The sequence below is a fragment of the Triticum aestivum genome, chromosome 5B, assembly GCF_018294505.1.
Source record: "Triticum aestivum cultivar Chinese Spring chromosome 5B, IWGSC CS RefSeq v2.1, whole genome shotgun sequence".
In the NCBI taxonomy this organism is placed as follows: Eukaryota; Viridiplantae; Streptophyta; class Magnoliopsida; order Poales; family Poaceae; genus Triticum; species Triticum aestivum.
This window is the reverse complement of record NC_057807.1, coordinates 424,764,244-424,790,018: the sequence shown is the minus strand read 5'-3', so window position 1 is coordinate 424,790,018 and position 25,775 is coordinate 424,764,244.

Genomic DNA, 25,775 nt, shown 5'->3' with positions numbered 1-25,775 from the left:
TAATCTTGATTCTATAATTTTTTAGATCAATATAATTGAGATTTGTATAGGTAGCACGCAGGAGCAAACCCAAGTGGTACAGTTAAGGGCATCCACAATGTGTAGCCAAATGTGAAAATAGCTTTGGGAACCATTGTGGATGGTGCTGCCAAAGCCAAAAAGATGGAACCGAAGCTCTCTGATTGATTGATTGAAGGAATAGAAAAGTGCAACCTCTCTCCTCTTCCTCTCGTGCTTGGATGCATGTACAGTATAGAGCATAGAGTCTACTCCCGTGTCCCTTCTATCACAAATCACAAAGCAGTGAGGCATCAAATCACAAAGCACGGACAAAGCAACCATCATTTCACTCTTCGCTGACTCCGCTTCTCCATCGTTTTCTTTGAGAAACCACCTCACCGCACTAAGCTGGACGGATGAAGCTATTGTGTACTAGTAGTACTAGTACATTTACATGTCCTCTGGTTCAACGAACTTCCTGGATGCAAATAAGGCGGTTCTATCGGCTTGCGGGCGGCACTTGCGAACGACTTACCGTGGTCTCCCTCAATGGTGTTCTCCGTCGAACGCACTTCGCCAAACCACAACGTTTGAGATATCGTCGACGTCACCGCAATGGGGAAGGAAGTAAAATATAGTTACTACCTCCATTTTTTGTACACAAGGCCAGTATATCAAAATTACAATTTGCAAAAGGCCACTAACACTAATCGAGGCAAAATTGATGGAGTTTGCCTCATACTAGCAACCAAGGACATTAATATACCCTGCATGCATGCGGAAGTGAGAAGGTTGGTTTGCATGGCGCTGCATTAATCAAGTGATGAGGAGTGAGATGGTTAGCTCTTTGGGCTTTGGAGAAAAAATACACATTAATTGACACATCAAACGAGGATTTGTATCGATTAATCCCGTGAAGGAAAACCCTGCTTTTCTTTTTTAACACTAGTACTCCTGTTTGGGTCTAGGCCTTACATTGCCATACTTCGCCACACATTTTTGCAAAGCTTGCCTAAAGTTTTCAAAATGAAAAGGAGGTACACTTGCGCACGGCTGTCGCGGTCGCACCACACCCTCACACGGTCGCTCCTGCACGCCGCGGTCGCACCGCACACCCACACAGTCGCTCCTCCACGCCGCAAACCCAACCAAGGGAACGCACCCTCACTGACACGTGATGTCTCATGTGAACAAACCAAACTCAGCCATCCTACCGCTGACACATAATTTTCGTTCATAGAGTATGTTTATTCAACCGCATGTTGGGGAGGATCTGTACGGCCCGTGCGGTGGTCTGTTGGGGAAGAAGAAGAGGCGAGGAAGAAGGGTTAGGAGATGTAGAATATTCATCCAACCGCCTAAAATGGTAGACTGACCCAAATGATGAAATTCAGGCGACTTGCATAGCAATATATGTTTTTTACACAGCAAAAGATCCATAAAAACAACAACATAAAGAAAAACTATCACTGCTCGTGGAACGAGACGGCCTCGTCGTCTTTGGCTGCTGGCACGAACCAGCCGTAGCTACCGACGTGTGTCTCCGCACTGTGGTTGTCCTCGGCCTCCAGCTAGTCGTTCACGTGGAATGTGCGGGCGCTGTGCACGGACGAGAGCACCGCCCGGTTCAAGTCGAGGACGTCTGGTTCCGCCTGCAGGAGGGCCTCGATGGCAGCGGCATCCGCACAGTCCACGTCGAGTTGAGCCTCCGTCGCCCAGTTCAAGTCCAGGACGTCCGGTTCCGCTTGCAGGAGGGCCTCGATGACAACATCATCTACACGCTCCGCGTCGAGTTGAGCCTCTGCTGCCCGGTTCAAGTCCAGGACGTCTGATTCTGCCAGCAGGAGGGCCTCCATGGTAGCGGCATCCGCGCGCTCCGCCTATAATTGAGCCTCCACTACCCGGTTCACATCCACGACATCCGGTTCGGCCTGTAGGAGAGCCTAGATGGCAGCGGCATGCGCGCGCTCCGCTTCGAGTTGAGCCTATGCCTCCCAGTCCTCCTTTAGTATCGCTAGGTTGAACCACTGGTTCACCTGCACCATGGGGGACTCGGACGCCGGCACGAAGTTGACTTCCATCATCTCATACCCATCGGGGGCTTTCTGTGTCGTGACCTCCACCACGAACATTGTATCGGCTTCCTTCTCCATGTAGCTTGGCTCCAGAGAACTCAGGGATTGGCCCGCCGCAAAGCGAGCTTGGGAACGGAGGTCTGTGGCGCCGACCGCCGCCACGATTTCTGCGCGGTGCTCCAGCGTCAGCATCTTGTAGTATGTGATCTTGCAGCGCACCATGGCTTTCCAGCGAACTAGGGGACGCTTGATGCGGGCTAGGGGATCGAAAGGTGGGGGAATGGGCTGGAGATTAGGTGTGGTTTTGGGGCAGTGGCTGGCGTAGACCGAGCATCGAAAGTTCTGGCGTGAATAGTGGTTCCAGTGACGAGGGAGTATAGTACGGATGAGGATCCCCTAATGTGGCCGAACCCATTGAGTAACTGACATGCGGGGCCTAGCAAGCATGGGGTCCACCAGTAAGTGACCGAAAGGGAGGGTAAGGCAGGGATACCTACGTCAGAGGATCCACTTCCACTACTACTCCCTCCTTCCATTTACTATACAGGGCCTAATGCGTTTTTCGAGGCTAACTTTGACCAAATGTTAGAGTAATAATATATGACATGCAACTTTCACAAAGCATACAGTCAAATTCGTATGTGAAAGGAGCTTCCAATGATATAATTTTCACATTATACATCTCATGTACTATTAATCTTGTCAATAGTCAAATGCGGTTTTGAAAAACGCATTAGAGCATGATTAATAATATAGCCAGTCGATGGCTATAAGGAACTGCCATGCCATCTATAGCCATAATCTATTATATGCACTCATATAGTAGTGTGGGCTATAAGGTTGGCTATTTCCCGCAAAAACTATTATAAGATCGGCTATTGTATTAGTACTTTTTCCATCTCCTCTCTATCTCTTTCTTCATATTTATTGTATTTAACTAGGAATGTGTATATAGCTAGGCTCTTGCATGAGAGCTCACACCCCTTACTTTTTCACATCTCTCTCCTCCACATAGGCCCTATATAAATGGAAGGAGGGAGTACTACTATGAGCACTGCATACTCTAGTACAGATGATGTCAGTACTCCACTAGTACTATTGGACAAGGAGCTTAAAAAAGTTACTATTGGACTGGCTATACGTGGCGAAATCCTAGTAGGAAGAGCATGCGCGAGAACAAGCACATTCGCGTGGTTGAAAACAAATTGGAAACAATCTCGAGTATAAATCTAGGATTATGTACGAATCTAACAATATTGATTGGGTGTTGTTGAATGTTGATACTTTTTTCTGTAAGTTTGATAAAAGTACAGATACTTTGACTACACATAAAACTTATATGTAAACTAGAAAGGATCGGAGGGTGTATATTGTATGTTCAAAAACGAAACAAACATTGAACACCCTTTATATATGATTTGCGGATGCTATGATCACCGGTTCAAAATTTTGAACCCGCCTTAGGTATCACACATGTCCCCACTTGTTCTCTCTCGATTTCATCTCGGGGTCCAGAGATTGATTGAAAGAGGACTAGGGTGGGTACAATACGTTCGTTTCGCTTATGAGCATACAATATACACCCTTTGGTCCCCACATCCCCCCCCCTCGCGGGTCATTTCTATCATAGAAACAGACCAAACCTTTATCTCCTTGCACGACACGCAATTGATCTCTCAACATCAATCGATCTCGTCAACATGTGTCGGGGCATGAACCGAATGGGATATCAAAACTAAGACGCGAAGCGACACGTAGTGGAGGCAGAGTGAAAATTTAAACGAACCGTTTGTTTGTATGCATGTCGGAAAAATTACAACATTGGCAATACAATCATGGTCTAGGCCCACATGCGAATCATACTCGGTGGAATGTCCAAATGAGGCATGCAGGAGGATGGACTCGACCAGAGGGCGGCATGATCGATGGAGAAGAGGGTTGGAGAGGAATGAGAAATAAGCAAACGCCACATGATTATACTTGGACGGCTCAAATAAACAATAACTTGTCTCACTTGGCCTACATAGTGAAAGGCCTAATGCGCAATGCGGAGCACTGACGCTCAAATATGGCCAGGAAAAAAGGGAAGCCAACATGTGGGGCACACCTGTCGGGACGACGTAGCATAGACTAGTCCAATGGAAGAGCTGGCCCACGACCTCCTCGCCACCGGCAACCGTTCATGTGGGTCGTGGGGGCCAGCAATGTGGCACAGCTCCAGTACCGCCTTTGGACACGGCGACCGCGGTGAGCAACACGCTCATCGTCGCTGGACATGGTCAGTTTCAGTGTGCCGAGGGTGGCGTTAGCGCTGTGGCATGACCAGCAGTATGTTTGGTTTGTGCCCAAGGTTGCCGCATCAAAGCATAGCTAGCCCAAATTTTAGTTGAGGTTTTGGTTGCCCATGATTTGGCCGACATTGGCAAGAAAAATGAACTAGAGTTGGCTAGAATTCATTGGCATGCCAAAAAAAAGGGCAACCATCCAAACAAAGACCAATCTTTGGGTCATGACCAAAATTTTGGTAAGGTGCACTTTGGCCACAATCCAAACACACCCCAACACCCGGCTCGTCAAGGATGCACGAGGCGCCACGACGCGTCCGCAGAGTGGTGTAGTGAGGCCAACTGCATCCCTAGGACCTGAGACCATGCCGGGTCGTCTTGCTTTTTCAATGGCATGCGGGGATCGCATGTGAGCAAAGGGAATCTCCAACGTTGCCACGACCGTAGCTAACTACCCTGGCACACCAAAAACCCTCGTCCCTCGCGCCGTCGCGCAGTGCGTTCCCAGCCGGCGCCAGCTAGCCGCATTCATGGCGTCCATCTGTATGCCATCGTTAAGAGGCTCAATGCCTGAGGAACCAACTCTAGTGACATAATGACGCACCCGGATGCTTGGCCTCACCGAAATGCACTACTTAAAGAGACAACGCCCAGCTAACCTCCACACTATAGCGCATACCTGGCACCACATCCGCCATGACCGAAAGCGCGAACGCTCTGCGGGAGAGCTTGTCTTCAGGGATCAAGCTCGAGGTCGCCGCCCTCGCTCAAGTCGCCTCTTGCGATGCAATAGCGGTGTAGCCGGACGCGGACGCGACCGCACAAGCGGTGGCCACGCTGGCGGCCGACGATGGGAGCACCGTCAGCCACACATCCTACTTGCCGTCGTCCAACGTCCGGCACCGCCGAGGTCGGGGACTCCTCCGAGGGTGAGTAGGGCATGGGAGGCGGCAGGGCATGGTGTGCCAACTGGCCGGTCCGTATCCCGTGTTCTACTCTTCCTCGCCGGAGACCGCACCTTCACTTCACGGGTCTTGAACCCCGCCCCCGTACATAGAGATCGCAGATGGAGGACATCAGTCGCCGCCGTAGAATAGGTTTCGGGTCAGGTTTCTTTTATTTTTCTGTCCTGTAGAAGTTTGAAATGTAATGAAAATCTGTCGTGTTTGCATTAATCTCGGTCGGTGTATATGCACTTTCACAATAATATAGTATATTGTAGGAGTACAAACAAGGTGCCCGTGTGTTGCACGAAACATCAAGATCTTGTGGGAGAAAAGCATGAACGAGGAAAGGCCTTATCTGCAAATGTGGAGAGGAGTGCGGGTAAATTGTCATAGTTTCCTTCCTATCCGTTAGATATAGATCAGACGGCCTATATTGCAGGATGACAGGTACACCATCATCACCAACTCTACTTTTTATTGAACCGAGACAAAGCTAACATGCGAAGTAAATAAACACATAGGGTCTATGCATACACAATTTATCTTAGGCACTCCAATAGTACGTCCACTACACATTCACGCATGTCACATCTTTCTACATCTACGGGAACCTACGAAAGGGTTAACGTAAATTTCCTCTCTCTCTATCCTCCCCTGATTTTCATAGTGGTGGGCCCCTTCCTCCCCCCAATCTACAATCGACAGCTCACATGTTTCACATTACGTTAATTACGTAACTGGGATTACGTAGGTGTAGCATTACTCGTCCAAAAAAACATAACTAAGCCAACCTCCCAGCATATCACGCGGGAAAAGACCCGGCGATTACTAGTAGTAGTGTCGATGGATCGCGCAAAGCACCAAGTTTTCTTTAGGGGGCGAAGCACCTAGTTTAAAAGGAAAAAAGGTGGTACACTCACAGCACCCCTATCACGGTCGCATTGCACCCCACACATGTTCGGTCATGCACACGGCTCACGCTAATAGAATGCGCTTTGGCTTGCCTCTTCACTGACACGTGGGACTGCACTTGGAGAAACCGACCATGCGCCAAACTCCCCTGCCCAACGCGCAAAGATCCTCCCCCTTCCCAAAAAAATTGCCCCCAAATCCTAAATTCAACCGCCCTTCGGCCAACTAGCCAATAATATTCCCCAAACCACCCTCCCCCCGTCCCCCTCCACTCCATTCGCTCCGCCAAAGCCGCCTCCCCGCCGCACCGATACATCGGCACCATGGTTCATCAAGGGTGTCGGTGTCAAAACCGGCGGATCTCGGGTAGGGGGTCCCGAACTATGCGTCTAGGCGGATGGTAATAGGAGACAAGGGACACGATGTTTTACCCAGGTTCGGGCCCTCTTGATGGAGGTAAAACCCTACGTCCTGCTTGATTATTATTGATGATGTGTGTTACAAGAGTAGATCTACCACGAGATCAAGGAGGCTAAACCCTAGAAGCTAGCCTATGGTATGATTGTTGTTTGTCCTATGGACTAAACCCATCCAGTTTATATAGACACCGGAGAGGGCTAGGGTTACACAAAGTCGGTTACAATGGTAGGAGATCTACATATCCATATCGCCAAGCTTGCCTTCCACGCCAAGGAAAGTCCCATCCGGACACGGGACGAAGTCTTCAATCTTGTATCTTCATAATCTTGGAGTCCGGCCGACCATGATAGTTTGGCTATCCGGACACCCCCTAGTCCGGGACTCCCTCAGTAGCCCCCGAACCGGGCTTCAACGACGACGAGTCCGGCGCGTATATTGTCTTCGGCGTTGCAAGGCGGGTTCTCCTTCAAACTTGATGTTCCTGTCGAATAGTGTCCGGCTTCCTTATAAATGTTGCGCTCCTTGGCTTCTACGCCCAATAATGGCCTTCTTCCACGTGTCGTATGAATGCGAAAAGCTAGGGTATTTTTACATTTTACCCCCTAGCCGTGTGAATGAGCCGCCTATAAGAGAAGCGAGGATCTAGATCCAGCTCACACCATCCTCCATCCGCAAGTTCTCATCGAAGCGCCTCTGATAAAAATCCATTCCATCATGGATAGTCGACGCGGCTCCTCCTCTCGCGCTCCCAGCCCTAAGCCAGGAGATTGGGGGAGATGCTCAGTTCCACACAGCAAGCTAGTGGCGCTCCAAACCGAGGGATATCTTCCCCCAGCTTTCATGGTTCCGGTTCGAGCCGGACTGGCCACCTTCAAGGGTGGAAAGCAGGCGGAGAGCGTCCCCAGCCCTTCCAAAGGAGAGCGGGTATGCTTCATCCCTTATCTAATAAGGGGACTCGGGTTTCCCATACATCCGTTTCTCCGGGGGCTCCTGGAGTTCTACGGACTCCAGCTTCACCACCTCACACCTGCCTCCATTTTGCACATCGCGGGCTTTGTAGCTCTTTGCGAGCTGTTCCTGGGCATCGAGCCCCATTTTGCGCTGTGGAAGAGATTGTTTTGCCTCGTACCCCGTTCTTATGAGGGGTCGATATATCAAGTGGGCGGAGCCGAAATATGGCGCATCGCCGGGACCGGATATCTATCCGGCACCCCGAAGAAGGCGTCCGAAGACTGGCCTTCGGAATGGTTCTACATGGAGGACGCCCCTCTGCCGGATCCAGTTCGGATCGGCCTCCCGGAGTTCAGCAATGCTCCCTTGAAGAAACGCCTGAGTTGGCGCCCGTGGAGCCCTCAACGGGAGGATGATGGGAGCGTCCTTTATCTGATGGGCCGGATTAGGTTACTGGCCCACTCCGGATTGACCGTGATTGGAATCATGGCCACATGCATTATGCGAGGGGTGCAGCCACTCCAATATAGGGGCCACCCTATGTGGGATTTCAACGGGGAAGACGACGCCACCCGTCATGGCCGCAGAGGGCCGGGCTCGGCAGCCGATCTGGCAAAGATCCTGTCCGGCTTGTATAAGGGGGAGGAGGAGGACTTTCTCCGTACGAATCCATTGAACGGATTCTCCATGAATAACCCTCGGAGCTGGGTAAGCGGACGTTTATCTACCCGATCCATACTTCCAAAGTCAAGTATCTTACTTTGTGATTTCGACGCAGGAGCTGCGCCTGGACGTGGAGGGCATACGAAGCCTAACTCCACAGCCCGGGGATCCGGAACGATCCCTTGATCCGACCTCCACAGAGGATCCGGACATAAAGGTGGAGCTGATTGACGGGGTGTTCCACCAACTTAGCATGGACAATGCCCTAGTCGCCATTACGGCTGACTACCTCGGTTTGTTTCCGGCCTCCCAGGTGACTACGACCGAGGTCTTGACACCATCGTTTGATCCGTGCTCAACTCTAACCATCCTATATTGATGGTGCATCACAGGAGGTGCCTTTAAGGCGGGAAGCCGAACCTACGGCGGCTGACCAGCAAGGGTCAGTTCGGCCCAGCAGGCGGAAGAGGAGTGCGACACGAATCGAAACGTCGCCGCAATGGTACGGCGCACCGCTGTTTTTAAGGGAAGGATCCCTAGGAGGTATATTAATGCTCATAACTTTTTCCAGGAGAGGTTGCCAATCAAGCCTCCGCCAGCCATGCTCCATCACGTGGTCTGGAAGTGGAGGCGAACACAAGGCAAGAGCCGGATGCTCCTCCGACGGAGGATGCCGACAGGTTGTCCACCACCCGGTCTGAGGTGGAGAGCGCCATGAATCAAAGGCGTCGCCATGACGCGTGTGTCTCCTCGGAGGCGTTGAATGCCTTTGATGCGGGAAACGCGCACCTCCGTGCTGCTCAAGATGGTTTAACCAGAGCCACGGAGAAGTGTGTGAAGGACATACGGGTAAGTTATTTTAATAGTTATATATGCTAGTAGCCCCCGAGACTTAAAATAGTTAAAATAACCGATTTAAGGATCATTTATTATGCAGGATCTTACGGAGAAGAATACCCACTTGTCCCAGGAGCTCCAAGAGTGCAAGGCCCAACTTGAGGCCGCACTAGCCACCACAGGGGGAGCCACAGAGACCCCCACTGGTAATACGTACTTCGAAAATATAAGTAGTTAACAAAGTGCGGCGTGTGCGTAAATCTGACAATAATATTGCAGAGGGCGCCGAACTAGATCCGGACAAGCAACAGCTATTGCGTCAGCTAAAGGCCGGCGAGAGGGTGCTTATGAAGGTGCAGCAGGAGAGAAACAAGCTCCAAGATGCCCACACCCAGCTAGGAGAAGAGCTGAAAGGTGTTCGGGCCCAGCTGTCTGCTCCGTGAAGAAGAATCAGCGGCTTTGTCGCGGCATTTATAGTAAGTGCTTGAGCAAATTCCTTTGAAAAGAAGAATTCGGCGAGGAAGTCGATTGACAGAAATGTGTATTTAGGTGTGCTCACAGGTCGCCCTGCGGAGGAAATGCCCGGTTCAACGGGTGACCAACTTCCCGAGCTGGTGCAACTGCTCGAACGTGTTCGGCAGACGATGAGTGGCGTCGTTCAGGCCTTATGGCCTTCCGTCTTCCTACCCGAGGGCCTTGGAGGGCTTGCTGAGAAGCTTCAGGGAGTATGGCGACGCCTCCGTCTGTGGAAGATATCGGCCTGCCGTCTAGGCGCCAGGGAGGCCTGGGCCATGGTGAAGATGCGGTACCCGAAGGCTGACCCAAACCACATGGCCGAGGTCGGACCTGCGGGTCCTGATGGGAAGGAGATCCCTGTGAGCTTGATGTACGGCCAAGTAGAGCTGGCCGCGAAATATTCCCAACAGGACTGTAAATTAGACAGCCTATTAGATGGGATTGAAGAGGAGTACAATCAGTCAGTTTGACGATGTAATTTAAAATGACATGTAAAATGCCTTCTAGCCGGATTGTAGATCGTTTGTCTTTGCGAACCTTTTCGCTTCAACCTCGGGACCCAACAGTCCGGAGTGTGTCCGAATACCCTTACGATTATAGAAGAACCGGGGCATGCCTGGAGACAAGGCGTCGGGGTCATAATTGCTTTATCAAACAAGTGCCCAACTAGCTATGTTATATTACATGGTTAGTAAGAAACATCTTCCAGGGAGAATAGTTCCATTAAGGGTTCCTTTCCCCGGGAGGCATGCCCTAAAGTGCATGTCCGGACTGCGAAAATAGCAGAAAAAGCATCTGGGGCAAATAAAGAAGTAATAAATCATCTTTCAAGTCACCGACCGAATATTCTCTTAAGAACGCTAGCTTTCGGCTTCACCCAGTCTGAGGTACACATCCGGCTGACCCGGCAGTAACAATCGCAGAGGTGCTCCCTTTACCTCCTAGCCGAACAATCGAGAACGTAGGGGTAAGCACAGGAGCCAGGCAACCCAGCTTGGCCAAAACTTAAGTCTTATCGATGCATATAATGGTGAATAAAAGGTACATGCGGAAGTATGACACATGTGTTGGGCATGAAGCCCGTATAAATAAGCTTCTGTTAAAGAAGCCCCCAGGTATAATGAGTGCTAGGAGCACATCAAGTGTGTGCGAACAATGCGCAAATCAGCCTATCAAAGGTATTGAAAAAAAAAGTGGGAAGAAGGAGGGGGACAAGAGATAGTGAAAATGTAAAAAGGTGGACGGAGGAGTGAGATGAACTCTGAGTCCGGCGTTAGGCGTAGAATCTTCGGAGACGGGCTGCGTTCCATGGGTTCGACTCGAGTCGGTTGTCAGATGCGTTACGTAGATGGTATGCTCCGCCGGTCAGGACTTGGTCGATGATGAAGGGAGCTTCCCACTTGGGCTTAAGTTTGTCCTTTTTCTTGTCCGGCAGGCGTAGAACAAGTTCGCCAACATTGTAAGCTTTGGCCCGTACTTCTCTGCTTTGATATCTTCGAGCCTGATGTTGATAAAATGTAGAACGAGCTTTTGCCACGTCCCGCTCCTCCTCTAAGGCGTCCAAACTGTCCTGTCGATCCAGCTCGGCTTCTCTTTCTTCGTACATGCACACGCAAGGTGAGTCATGAATTATATCGCAGGGCAGAACTGCCTCTACGCCGTACACCATAAAAAATGGTGTGAATCCGGCAGTTCAGTTTGGCGTGGTCCGCAGCCCCCAGAGTACGGAGTCGAGCTCCTCTACCCAGTGCGTGTTAGATTCCTTGAGGGATCGCACTAGTCTGGGTTTGATGCCGCTCATGATTAGACCATTTGCTCGCTCGACTTGGCCGTTAGTTTGGGGGTGATAGACTGAAGCGTAGTCGAGCTTGATGCCCATGTTTTTGCACCAGAGTTTAACCTCGTCGGCTGTGAAATTAGTGCCGTTATCAGTAATGATGCTGTGGGGGACGCCAAAACGGTGTACTACCCCGGATATGAAGTCTATCACAGGTCCGGATTCTGCCGTTTTAACCGGCTTGGCTTCAATCCATTTGGTGAATTTGTCCACCATGACCAATAAGTATTTGTGCTTGTGGGTTCCCCCTTTAAGGGGTCCAACCATGTCAAGCCCCCAGACCGCAAATGGACAGGTGATGGGTATAGTTTTGAGGGCGGTGGGTGGCATGTGGCTCTGATTAGCAAAGAGCTGGCAACCGACGCATCGTTGGACTAAGTCCTGAGCATCTGCCCGGGCCGTTGGCCAATAAAATCTTGTACGGAAGGCCTTGCCTACAAGGGCCCGGGCTGTGGCGTGGTGCCCGCCGAGTCCGGCGTGAATTTCAGCCAGGAGATTTCGCCCTTCCTCTTCGGAGATACACCTTTGAAGGACTCCGGTTGTGCTTTTCTTATAAAGTTCTCCCTCATGGACCTTGTAGGCTTTAGATCGCCGAACTATGCAGCGTGCCTCATTTTGGTCTTCGGGAAGTTCCTGCCTAATTAGGTAGGCTAGGAATGGTTCCGTCCACGGGGCAATTACTGCCATTATTTCGTGGGCTGAAGGTGTCATTTCATTGGCTGAGCTGCCGATTGTGTCAGAATTGTCTGAGTTAGGTGATGCAGCTGGCTCCGGATTGTTATTTCCGGACTCCTCTTCCCATAATATGGATGGCTTAAAGAGCCGTTCCAGGAAGATGTTTGGAGGGACGGCGTCTTGTTTTGCCCCGATGCGTGCCAACACGTCTGCTGCCTGGTTATTATCCCGGGCTACATGGTGGAATTTGAGTCCTTCAAACCGAGCTGACATTTTTAGGACGGCGTTGCGGTAAGCTGCCATTTTTGGATCTTTGGCGTCAAAGTCTCCATTTACTTGGGATATTGCAAGGTTTGAATCCCCGCGCACCTTTAGGCATTGAATGCCCATGGAGATTGCCATCCGGAGGCCATGTAGAAGGGCCTCATATTCGGCTGCGTTGTTGGAGTACATATACATTATTTGAAGTACGTATTGGACTGTGTCTCCAGTTGGGGACGTCAAGACGACGCCAGCCCCCAAGCCAGCCAACATTTTGGATCTGTCAAAATGCATGATCCAATTGGAGTACGCGCCGTACTCTTTAGGGAGTTCGGCTTCGGTCCATTCAGCGACGAAGTCAGCCAGAACTTGCGATTTTATAGCTCGCCGTGGTTTGTAGGTTATGTCAAATGGTAAGAGCTCAATGGCCCATTTTGCAATCCTGCCCGTTGCGTCGCAATTGTTTATAATATCGTTGAGAGGTACTTCGGAGGCCACCGTTATGGAACACTCTTGAAAGTAGTGTCGCAGCTTCCGGGATGCCCTGAACACCGCATACGCTATCTTTTGATAATGTGGGTACCAGGACTTGCATGGAGTTAAGACAGTGGATACGTAGTACACTGGTTTTTGAAGAGGGAATCTGTGCCCTTCTGTTTCTCGTTCGATGACGAGTACCGCGCTGACAACTTGATGTGTTGCCGCGATATATAATAACATAGGTTCGCCCAGGTTGGGCGCGGCTAGGACCGGATTTGTTGCCAGTATGGCCTTGATTTCTTCGAGTCCGGCCGAGGCGGCATCCGTCCATTCGAAGTGTTCGGTGCGCCGAAGGAGGCGATAGAGGGGCAGAGCCTTTTCTACCAAACGGGAGATGAAGCGGCTTAGAGCCGCTACACACCCAGTTAGTTTTTGTATTTTCTTGAGGTCTTTTGGGATATCCAATTGTGACAGAGCTCGGATCTTGGCTGGGTTTGCTTCAATTCCTCTACCGGATACAATGAAGCCCAAGAGCTTTCCGGCTGGTACTCCGAAGACACATTTTTCCGGGTTGAGCTTAATGTCATATGCTCAGAGGTTGTCAAATGTCACCCTCAAGTCGTCTACTAGAGTTTTGACGTGTTTGGTCTTGACGACCACATCGTCTATGTATGCCTCTACTATTTTGCCTATCTGGGCAGCCAGACATGTCTGAATCATGCGCTGATATGTTGCGCCGGCGTTTTTGAGTCCGAAGGGCATTGTGTTGAAGCAGAATGGCCCATATGGAGTAATGAATTCCGTTGCGGCCTGGTCTTCTTCTGCCATCTTGATTTGATGGTATCCAGAGTATGCGTCGAGGAAGCACAATGAATCGTGCCCTGCGGTAGCATCGATGATTTGGTCAATGCGAGGGAGAGGGAAAGGTCCCTTTGGACAGGCCTTGTTAAGGTCTTTGAAATCGACGCAAAGGCGCCAGGATTTGTCCTTTTTTGGTACCATTACTAGGTTGGCTAGCCAGTCCGGATGTTTTATATCTCTGATGAATCCGGCTTCTAAGAGTTTGGCTAGCTCCTCTCCCATTGCCTGTCTTTTGTGTTCGGAAAATCGCTGAAGAGCTTGTTTGACTGGCTTGAATCCTTTTAGGATATTTAGGCTGTGCTCTGCCAGCCTGCGTGGGATTCCTGGCATGTCTGAAGGGTGCCAGGCAAAAATGTCCCAATTTTACCGAAGGAATTCTCGTAGTGCGGCTTCTAGATCAGGATTTAATTGTGCCCCAGTGGATGCCGTCTTTGTGGGGTCCGTTGGATGGACCTGAAATTTGACTATTTCGTCTGCTGGTTTAAAAGAGGTGGACTTGGACCTCTTATCGAGTATCACATCATCCCTATCCACCGTGGAGCACAGCGCAGTTAGTTCCTCTGCCGCTAGGGCTTCGGATAATGCCTCTAGGGCCAGTGCGGCATTATTTTTAGCGTGGAGTGCTGTATCTGGATCACTGGCGAGAGTGTTTATTCCATTGGGTCCGGGCATTTTGAGCTTCATGTACCCGTAATGGGGTATAGCTTGGAAGATTGTGAATGCCTCTCGCCCTAACAAGGCGTGATATCCGCTGCCGAATGGGGCCACTTGGAACGTGACCTCTTCGGACCTGTAATTGTCCGGCGAGCCGAACACTACATCTAGTGTGATTTTTCCTGTGCAGCGTACTTCTCGACAAGGGATTATTCCCCTGAAGGTTGTGCTGCTCCGCTCGATGCGGCTCCAGTCAATTTCCATTTTTTGAAGGGTTTCTTTGTAGATGAGGTTTAAGCCGCTGCCGCCATCCATGAGTACCTTGGTAAGACGAAAGCCGTCCACTATCAGACTCAGGACCAATGCGGCTGGTGCTCTAGCTGTTTGGAATTTAGGTTCGTCGCTGGCATTGAAGGTGATAGCCGTGTCACTCCATGGATTTGTTGTTGCTACTTGGTAGACTTCGGCGAGGCTGCGGATTGTTCGTTTCCGCATGTTATTTGATGCGAAAGTCTCGAAGACTGTTAATACCGTACTGGTGCTGATGTGCTGGTTGCCCGGGGCTAAAAAGCCTTCGCCACTTTTGGCCACCTGCTGTAATATCCAACATGCTTGAAGGCTATGTGTTGGAGTGGCGCCCTCCGTACTGGGGATTTTGCAGGGTCCGTTGAGCCATCCCTCTAGTACGGTTCCGTACCCTTTAGGGGGTTTTTGCTTTTTGGTTTTTAACCCAGGTGCTTGAGTATGACGCACCCTTTTATTTCGGACTGGGGTTGTATTCAGGGCCGGATTGTCCCAAAACCTAGTTTCGGTTTTCCAGGCACTCTCCATCGCGCAGTATTTTTGTACAATGGTCGCGAGGTCGGCGAAGCGTGTAACTTCGCGACGACTGATGGCGTTTATGATTCCCTTGTCCGTGCAATTGTTGCAGAAGATTGAAATCGCGCTTTCTTCATGGCAGTCCTTTATCCTGTTCATAACCATGAGGAATCTGGCCCAGTAATGATGTACTGTTTCATTGGGCTCTTGCCGTATTTGAGATAGATCGCTTATGTTTGGGTGGGCGGGTGGAATTAAGTTCGGAACCCCGCCCGATCTGAGGCTCAAAGGCCAAGAAGCTTCCGGATTCGGAAGCTTGGTTTGCTGGACGCTTTTCAACAAATCTGGTCTGATGCCTGACTTTAGGTTCAGTATTTGATTAGCGGCCGTCCCTCCGCGGGAATCCGGCATGGAGGGGTCGGGAATCCGGACATAGTTGGTTTTTAACATAGAAGAAGAGTCGCTGCATTGTTCCTCTACCACAACAACATGGCGGGTAACCTGGGGAGAGTTAATTTCTCTCAGATCGGTTTTAAGCCCAATCTGATCGTAGTCGGTAGCGACTCCCAGGGCGGCGATGCGATCCAAGAGCTCGTTTACGGAGGAGAGCTCAATCGGATCTAGCTGCTCGGTGAATTCCGAGCTGACGTGAAGATCGCTTTTAATGAGCTGAGAAGTCATTGTCGGAGCGGTGGCCGAACAGGCGGTCATAAGAAAACTGCCTAGCAGGATAGTCTGGCCGGCGGCCAAAGCTCCCTTGACGACGGTGCCATCTTTAAAGACGGGAAAAGGCATCCTTCCTGATGGTGACGGCACAGAGGAACTCTCAATGAAAGCACCAATGTCGGTGTCAAGACCGGCGGATCTCGGTAGGGGGTCCCGAACTGTGCGTCTAGGCGGATGGTAACAGGAGACAAGGGACACGACGTTTTACCCAGGTTCGGGCCCTCTTGATGGAGGTAAAACCCTACGTCCTGCTTGATTAATATTGATGATGTGTGTTACAAGAGTAGATCTACCACGAGATCAAGGAGGCTAAACCCTAGAAGCTAGCCTATGGTATGATTGTTGTTCGTCCTATGGACTAAACCCATCCGGTTTATATAGACACCGGAGAGGGCTAGGGTTACACAAAGTCGGTTACAATGGTAGGAGATCTACATATCCGTATCGCCAAGCTTGCCTTCCACGCCAACGAAAGTCCCATCCGGACACGGGACGAAGTCTTCAATCTTGTATCTTCATAATCTTGGAGTCCGGCTGACCATGATAGTTCGGCTATCCGGACACCCCCTAGTTCGAGACTCCCTCAAAGGGGACGCAGGACGATCCTCTCACTCCCACAGTACGCTCTCATAGACTGCCGTCCTCTAGATGCGCCGCCACCGCTGGTGGCGTTCTTGTGGAGGCGCACGGCGGTCAGCGCTGCCACCGCTGGCGACGTTCGTGTGGAGACGCACGGCGGTCAGCTTCTCCCATGGTACGCGCATTCTAGACTGAGGCCCCGTGCATGTCGGTGTAGCGTTGAATGTTAGCTGATAGACGCTGTTAATCTCACTGTTTGCCGAAGTAGTTTACAGTCAATGTGCTCTGCTTAAGAAGCTTCCTTGCCCTGTTCTGCACTCAATCTGCTTAGCTGAGATGGCATGCCAAGGCTGATTAGTTGCTAAAATATCCCACCATATATTTATTGTGTCGTAGATTGCCATGGTCTAGTAGCCAATCTGTTAGGTGAAATAGCTCTACACCGTTTTATACTCGATCTTTGTTGCTGTTATGGCCTTCTATAGTTCGATGGCTGTGTGCTCGACCTCATTGACTGCTGAAACAGCCTGCCATAATTTAGCACTCAAATCTGTTTGCTGAATTAGCTTTATATATATATTATTACTTAGATCCGCTCGTCCAAATATCTTGCCATATCTTTTGACATCGACCTAGGTACATTTCCTGGACTTCATAAAAAAGCATATATGTTTTTCCTGTAATACCTAGTAGAAGAACTAATTTGTATGTCTAACAGATGGACAGGACTTGGATAACTTCTTCTCAAAGATTCTCCGCTGCATATGTCGAGGGGGTTGAAAACTTCTAAACTTTATCAGAGCCGAGTACGATGGTCCGAAATCAGATGTTCTCTGCCCATGTAGCAGTTGTATGAATTCAGTTACAAGACCCCAATCAACTGTGCAAAATCATCTACACTTGTATGGGATGTCAGTCACATATACTAGGTGGGTTCATCATGGTGAAGCTGTGAACGTCAATGTTATTGACTACGTGGAAGCAGCAGATCACCATCTTGATCTGCCTGATGCTCAGGTGGAAGAGGAGGAGGAGGTGGTGTTGGCGGAGCCAGTGAGTTTGACCAACATTGAAACAATGCTACGAAATGCTCGTACATTTCGTGAACTTACACCTGCAGAAGAAAAATGGTGGGCCCGCATGCTGGAACAATGCAATGTGGCTTTCACCCTAGGAAATAAGCTGTCGGTATTCTCAGCTATGGTCACCTTTCTTCAGGTGAAGACATCTGAGGGGATGACCAACAAATCATTCGATGCGATGTTGGCTGCTTTTGGCAAATCTTTCCCAGATCCATCTGAGCTGCCACACACCTACAGTAAAATGAAGAATTTCCTTCGTGTAGTTGGAATTGGATATGATATGATCCATGTTTGTAAGAATAATTGTGTTCTATTCCGGGAGGATTATGCCAACTTAAGTGAATGGGCAAAATGCAAATCATCAAGATGGAAAGACGGCGATGCTGTGAAGAGATTCCTTCTAATGTTCTGAGACATTTTCCAATTATACTAAGATTGTCGAGGTTGTTTCATGATGCTGAAACAAGAGAGGATGTACTGTGGCATTCTAGGAACTAGGAGTACAGAGATCAGAATGTAATGAGCCATCCATCTCATGGTAGTGAGTGGAAAAGCTTTAATCATAAACATAAGAAGTTTGCTGCTGACCCGAGAAACATTAGACTTGGCTTAGCTTCAGATGGATTTAACCCATTTAGCCACCAGAGCGCCACATATAGCATGTGGCCAGTGCTTGTTATCCCTTATAACATGCCTCCAAATGTCTGCACCAAAGAATCAAACTACATGATGGCCTTGCTCATCCCAAGTCCAAAAAGTCCTGGAAAGGGTTTTGATTTATTCATGGAGCCTCTTGTGGAGGAACTTTAACAGCTATGGAGGGGTGTTCTCACTCGAGACCTATATAGTAGCCCACCAGCTGAATTCTTTCTGCGTTTTGTTATAATTTGGTGCATCCATGATTATCCGGCTTTGGGCACTATGTCAGGGCGAATGACACAAGGTTACAATGCATGTGTTGGCTGTGACAGGAATCCGCTATCATCCGCAATACTTAGCAAGATCTATTACATTGGACACCGTTGTTTCCTTGCCAAGGACAAGCCGCATCCTAGAAAATACTGAAGACATGTGTTCAATGTGAATCATGAAAACTGTGAATGCGCCAAAGGGGCTCACCGCTGATTAGTTGCAAGTGGAATTAGAGAAGGTCAGGCATATTACACCAGGAAACCATCCTTATAATGGTAGCAGGAAAAGTAAGCATGGCAGGGCAGAAGAGAGATTACTGTTTACCCGCAGGTCCACTTTGTGGGACTTGGTGTATTGGAAAGATTTGGATTTGCAGCATAATCTTGTTGTGATGCACATTGAGAAAAATATATGTGGCAGCATTATCAGCACACTTCTTAATATTGAAGGCAAGACGAAAGATAACTTAAAATCTAGGATTGATTTGACACACCTGGGTATCAGACAAGATTTGCAGGTGCAAGATGAAGGTAAACCACAGGATATGGCACCAGCTGTGTACATCTTGGACAAGGTAAAAAGAAAAGAATTCTGCGAGGTCCTGTCACGTGTGAGATTCCCACATGGATTTGCTTCCAACCCTGAAAGGAGAGTCAGTGTAGATGGAAACAAGGTACAAGGGTTGAAAACTCATGACTGCCACATCCTACTTCAAAGGGTTTTACCTGTTATCCTTAGAGTATGGGGCCGCCCTGACTTATACAGAGCAGTTGCAGAGTTGGGACAATTCTTCAGGGAACTCTGCAGTAGAAATATCAGGATAGATGCTTTGGAGCGTCTTAGAGAGAAGATACCAACTATCATATGCGACCTTGAGAAGATATATCCTCCAGCCTTCTTTGATGTGATGGTGCATTTGGCTGTTCATCTACCTGATGAGGCACTACTTAGAGGTCCAGTACAGTATGGCTCGATGTACCCTATTGAAAGGCAGTTAGGCACTTTCAAGGGCTATGTTAGGAACAGAACTAGACCCGAGGGTTCCATTGCAGAGGCCTACATTGCTACAGAAGTGCTGACATTCTGCTCAAAATACATTGAAATAGCTGATCAACTCAGCAAAGAGGTGGGTAAATACAATCCCGGGCTCAATGTTTTTGATTATTCTGTTCGAGTTATAGGGAAGAGTCGACAAGAGGACAAACCTAAAGATTTGGACAAAATGGTTTGGTATGTATTGAATAACTATCCTGAGATACTACCTTATATCAAGTAAGTGCTAAGTACTGCAGCTTATACATCGTAATCTACTAAACTTGTAGCACATTCTTATATATTTAGATGTTTGACACGATCACTATGTTGTGCAGCATCTACAAAAAGGAGTTACTACCGCAAAATCCAAGAAACATTGACAAACTGGTTATGGCAGGATTTGCAAAATGGTTCAAGAGCGATCTAAGCTTTTGAACTGCACTGTCAGTTTTTTTAATATATTGAGTACATAAGATGATCCGCTTGTCTATTTTCTAACCATAGGTTAAGAAGATGCAGGAGGATGGGCACGTAGTTGATGATGCCCTTTACTCACTAGCAATGGGCCTTGATACTCAGGTAAGACATTATGAATCTTGCGTTGTTGGAGATGTGCGCTACAACACCCTTGCGCACGACGAAGGCAGGAAGACACAAAATAGTGCCATCATGAGAACGAATACGTACGACAAAGAGACAACTGAAATGTATGCTAACATAATAGAGATTGTTCAGTTGCAGTATATCTCCAGTTTCGAGGATCATCAGTGTGTGGTTCTGCTGTGCTATCATTGGTATAACCTGTTTTCCAGGATTGCAAAACCCAGAGCTGATGATTATTTCAAATGCATCAATGTCAAGGCGGCATACCAGACCAACGAGCCTTTTATTTTGGCAAATCAAGCAACACAGATATTTTTCTTGGAAGACACATTTGCACGTAGCGATGACTAGAGAGTATTGCAAAGGTTTTACCAGAGGAATTCGTTTAATGAAGTTGCACAACAAGATGATGCTTACACTGCTCCTAATGTACAAGATAACTCACATGTTCCCAATATCTTTGAGAACCATCGTGGCAATGACGCCAGCCAAAAGATTGTCTGTCGTTCTATGGACATACAAGAGTTGATCAAGAAGAAGCCAATGTTCGAGGACGTTGAGGATGAAGAAGAAGATGACACCGTGGGGAATTACGATTCAGACTGATACACATGGCAAAGATGTTGACGCTAATGCTACGGATGATGATTAGATTGCTTTTGTCGTATTTGCCTGTCAGAAGACGTTTTTTTATCTACTATCTGAAATTGTGTTTGCTATGACAACTAAAACCTGATGAACGTGTTGTTTAGTATTTTGTTGTGAGAACATCACTTGTTATGTATGTTGATTTGTGTTTGGTGATTATATGACGACTAAAAAATGATGACATTGTTGTTTAGTTGTACTCATATTTGGCTGTGAAACTTGAATTTGATGACATAGTTTGATGTTGGACTGCAATTTGCTCGACGTCTTCGAATGAGAACAAAGCTGACCAGATAGGGCCTCTGCTAATTTATTTATTTATTACCAAAAGGGCCTCTGCTATTTATTTATTTATAAGCTAAAGGGGATACCCCCTGATTTCCGTTAATAGAAATCATTAGATGTTCACAACACTATGCCCAGCCTACTACACAGGTTTCATTCATTACTAGTTTCAGCAAAGTGCTCATGTCATAGCCACTAAATACATCACGAGTGCTACATACACTGCAAATAAAGAGACAATCATCCTACAGAGCACATCGATTTTGCCCATTATGTTCACAAGCTCTTTCATCTCCTCATTGTTGTCAAGGTCGTTCAACAGCTGTTGCTTGGCCACGATCAGAGGAACTGCATCTTTAACCTTCTGCTCTGCATCTTCCTCTTATGTCGTTCCTTCAGTTACTTGTCCAACACCCTTACCTGTTGGTATTGGGATTCCTCAGCTGACCAAATAATCAGCATAGTTGCATTCCCCCACATCAGCAACTTCCCAGAAATACAAATCACACGAATCTTCCCTTTTCTGCACGAATCAAATTGGAAGATCATCAACCAAACTATTAAAAAAATCAGCAACTGAAAGCAGCAGAACAACACTTAAACATATTATTACCCCATGATTTGGGCATTTGTAGAAGACTCGACCAGGATTGAGGATTGTGGTTGAGATGCGATGGATGACTCTGTGTGATTTGCAGCAGTGGCACCACACCAATAGGAGCGGGTTGCGATGAGCAACTGGCTGCGGTGCGTGTGCCGGCGGGGGTGTGATGAGACCCACAGGCGATGGTACGGGTGGCGACTTGGCACATATCTGGTTGTTGCCTGCTGAAGAGCAGGTGGACGAGCAACCAGCGGACATGGTTGTTGCGGCCAGAGCTTCTGATGGTTGGCAGAGTAAGTAGAGAAGAGCAGAAGCGAATGTTGGATATGTCAGTTTCATTACTTGCAGGGTAGCATAGCACCATATATAGTCATAGTCTAGGTTTGGATTCGAACCAGCTACAGGAGCACGTCTCTTTTTTCTAAAACTCAGCAATGTCTCTTTACTGGTACACTAGCTTGTTATGGACACCTTCTCAAGTCTTTGATTTTCTTTCTTTTTTTGCGAGGAAGGAAGGAGGACAAAAATTGAGAGTTCCTGGGACTCGAACCCAAGACCTCTTGGTTGAAAACCAAGGGTGCTAGTCACTTATGTGGCGAACATTCCCTGGGAGGAGGACAGTAGACGAACGCATTTTCCTCGCAGTTTTAGTTGCGAAACAAGATCGAACGTTCGCAGTTCCGGGAATGTTATCAGGCAAACGAGCCATTTTTTCTTTTCTTCCTATATACTCCCTCCGTCTGGAAATACTTGTTAGTGGAATGGATGTATCTAGACGTATTTTAGTTCTTGATACATCCATTTTTATGCATTTCTCTGACAAATATTTCCGGACAGAGGGAGTATTAAAAAGTATGCTACTTGGTGTCGGCTTAGTCAACAAACGATTGTGCCAACCTTGACCGTTGGATTGACATTTAATGTATGTCGTGTTTCTTCAGTCCCTTCTTCCTCGAGCCGCCAAAGCCAAACCAGCACCAGCGGGACCACCTGCTCCCGCCTCCCACGGCTGGTTGTGCTGTCGCGCATGCATCGTGGCCATATCGCACCCTAAAACTCTGCGCATCTTCCCTGGCTCCTGTTCGTTCCCATCCGGGGCCTCACCATCGTCCTCCGCCTTGGTTCTCTCGCCGCGGCGCCGCCCTCAGGTGTTGTCAACATGGTCAACAGCCGAGAGGAATAAGGAGATGACTGTACATGGTGAGGATGACGGTAGGGACCTGGCAGCGCGCGCAGTAATTTTGTTTTTTCGGGGCGGAGAAGGGTATCAACTGGGTTGTGCAGGAGTTGTGGCCCGTCTAGCTGAGGCTTTTATTTCATATGTTTAGCACATGACCAGCCCAGTTTGTTTTTTCCTTTCTCAAAATGGCTAGCCAGCTATTTTGTTTTTTGCAGAATAACCAACATAGGCCTACTTGCTTTTCTACGCCCTGCTAGGCCAGAAATCTTTAAAGACGAGGAGGGATGCATTTTGCCCAAAAAATGGGCTATAAGTAATAAGAAATGGGCTATAAGTAATAATAAATGGGTTGTAAAATGAAAAAATACAGCAAACAGGCAATTAGTTCCAAAATACTTTTTTCTTTCGGATTTTGATATTTTAAATTTCATTGTTTTTGTGCGGGTAAAATTTCATTGAATTTAAATTATGGTATATTTAGTTTTAAAATTAATTTGAATCTGGCTAGAAATTTCGGATTGTATGTTGTTTGGGACATATTTGGAGGCTGACTTGTGGGTCTACTAGGTTGCCGTGTACGAAAGGCTTTCTCAAATTAGTCCACAAACGATTCTAGCAGCAGTGACCGTTGGATGTTAATCCAATGGCTGTGCTCCTTCTTCAATATCTGATCTTCTTGCTCTAGCCACCCAAACCAGCGCCGGTGGGACTGCCTGCTCCTGCCTCCCGTGGCCAGCTGTACTGCCGCACAGGCCGCACGACCCCACCCCAATCCATTGCTTGCCAGGCCATTCCTCTACTCACCCACACCTCCTGTTATTTTCCGGCGACGGCAGCCAGACCAGTAAACCCTCGTACTCCCCATCGCATGGGCAACCATTGCCGAGTCTTCCCCGGCTCCGTGATGTTCCCTTCCGAGGCCTCGCCGTCGTCCACCGCCATGGTGCTCTTGGCGCAGCCTGGTCAACGTGGTCAACGAACGACATCCATCGGACATGGACTATACGTGGAGAGGCTGACAGCTGGTCCATGGCCACACACAAGGAAATGCCTCCTTATTACGCGCAAAATAATGATTCCTCCACCTGACATCTGGGACCCACTGATAACCCACAAGTGTAGGGGGTCGCAACAGCTTTCGAGGGTAAAGTATTCAACCCAAATTTATTGATCCGACACAAGGGGAGCCAAAGAATATTCTTGAGTATTAGCAGTTGAGTTGTCAATTCAACCACACCTGGATAACTTAGTATCTGCAGCAAAGTATTTAGTAGCAAAGTAATATGATAATAAAGGTGACGGTAGCAAAAGTAATGTTTTTGGGTTTTGTAGTGATTGTAACAATAGCAACAGAAAAGTAAATAAGCGAAGCACAAGATGTGAAAAGATCATAGGCAATCGATCATTGATGGATAATTATGTCGGATGCGATTCCTCATGTAATAGTTATAACATAGGGTGACACACAACTAGCTCCAATTCATCAATGTAATGTAGGCATGTATTCTGTAAATAGTCAGACGTGCTTATGGAAAAGAACTTGCATGACATCTTTTATCCTAACCTCCCGTGGCAGCGGGGTCCAAGCAGAAACTAAGGGATATTAAGGCCTCCTTTTAGTAGAGAACCGGAACAAAGAATTAACACATAGTGAATACATGAACTCCTCAAACTACGGTCATCACCGAGAAGTATCCCGATTATTGTCACTTCGGGGTTGTCGGATCATAACACATAATAGGTGACTATAGACTTGCAAGATAGGATCAAGAACACACATATATTCATGAAAACATAATAGGTTCAGATCTGAAATCATGGCACTCGGGCCCTAGTGACAAGCATTAAGCATAGCAAAGCCATAGCAATATCAATCTCAGAACATAGTGGATACTAGGGATCAAACCCTATCAAAACTAACTTGATTACATGGTAAATCTCATCCAACCCATCACCGTCAAGCAAGCCTATGATGGAATTACTCACGCACGGCGGTGAGCATCGTTAAATTGGTGATGGAGGATGGTTGGTGATGACGACAGCGACGAATCCCCCTCTCCGGAGCCCCGAACGGACTCCAGATCATCCCTCCCGAGAGAGATTAGGGCTTGGCGGCGGCTCCATATCGTAAAACGGGATGAAACTTTCTCTCTGATTTTTTTCTCCGCAAGACGGAATAAATAGAGTTGGACTTGAGGTCGGCGGAGCCTCAGGGGGCCCACGAGACAGGGGGGCGCGCCCCCCAGCCTCGTGGAAGGGTGTGGGCCCCTGGTCTTGATTCTTTCTCCAGTATTTTTTATATTTTCCAAAAGGTGCCTCCGAGGATTTTCAGGACATTCCGAGAACTTTTGTTTTCTACACATGAAACAACATCATAGCAGTTCTGCTGAAAACAGCGTCAGTCCGGGTTAGTTTCATTCAAATCATGCAAGTTAGAGTCCAAAACAGGGGCAAAAGTGTTTGGAAAAGTAGATATGTTGGAGACGTATCAACTCCCCCAAGCTTAAACCTTTGCTTGACCTCAAGAAATTCAGTTGATAAACTGAAAGTGATAAAGAAAAACCTTTACAAACTCCGTTCGCTCTTGTTGTTGTAGACATGCAAAGCCATCATTAAGGTTTCAGCAATATTATGAACTAACCATACTCACAATAACACCTCGGTCTCACAATTACTCATATCAATGGCATAATTAGCTAGCGAGCGATAATAATAAACCTCGGATGACAACACTTTCTCAAAACAACCATAACATGATACAACAAAATGGTATCTCGCTAGCCCTTTCTGAGACCGCAAAACATAAATGCAGAGCACCTTTAAAGATCAAGAACTGACTAAACATTGTAATTCATGGTAAAAGAGATCCAGTCAAGTCATACCCAATATAAACTAAGAATAATGAATGCAAATGACAGTGTGCTCTCC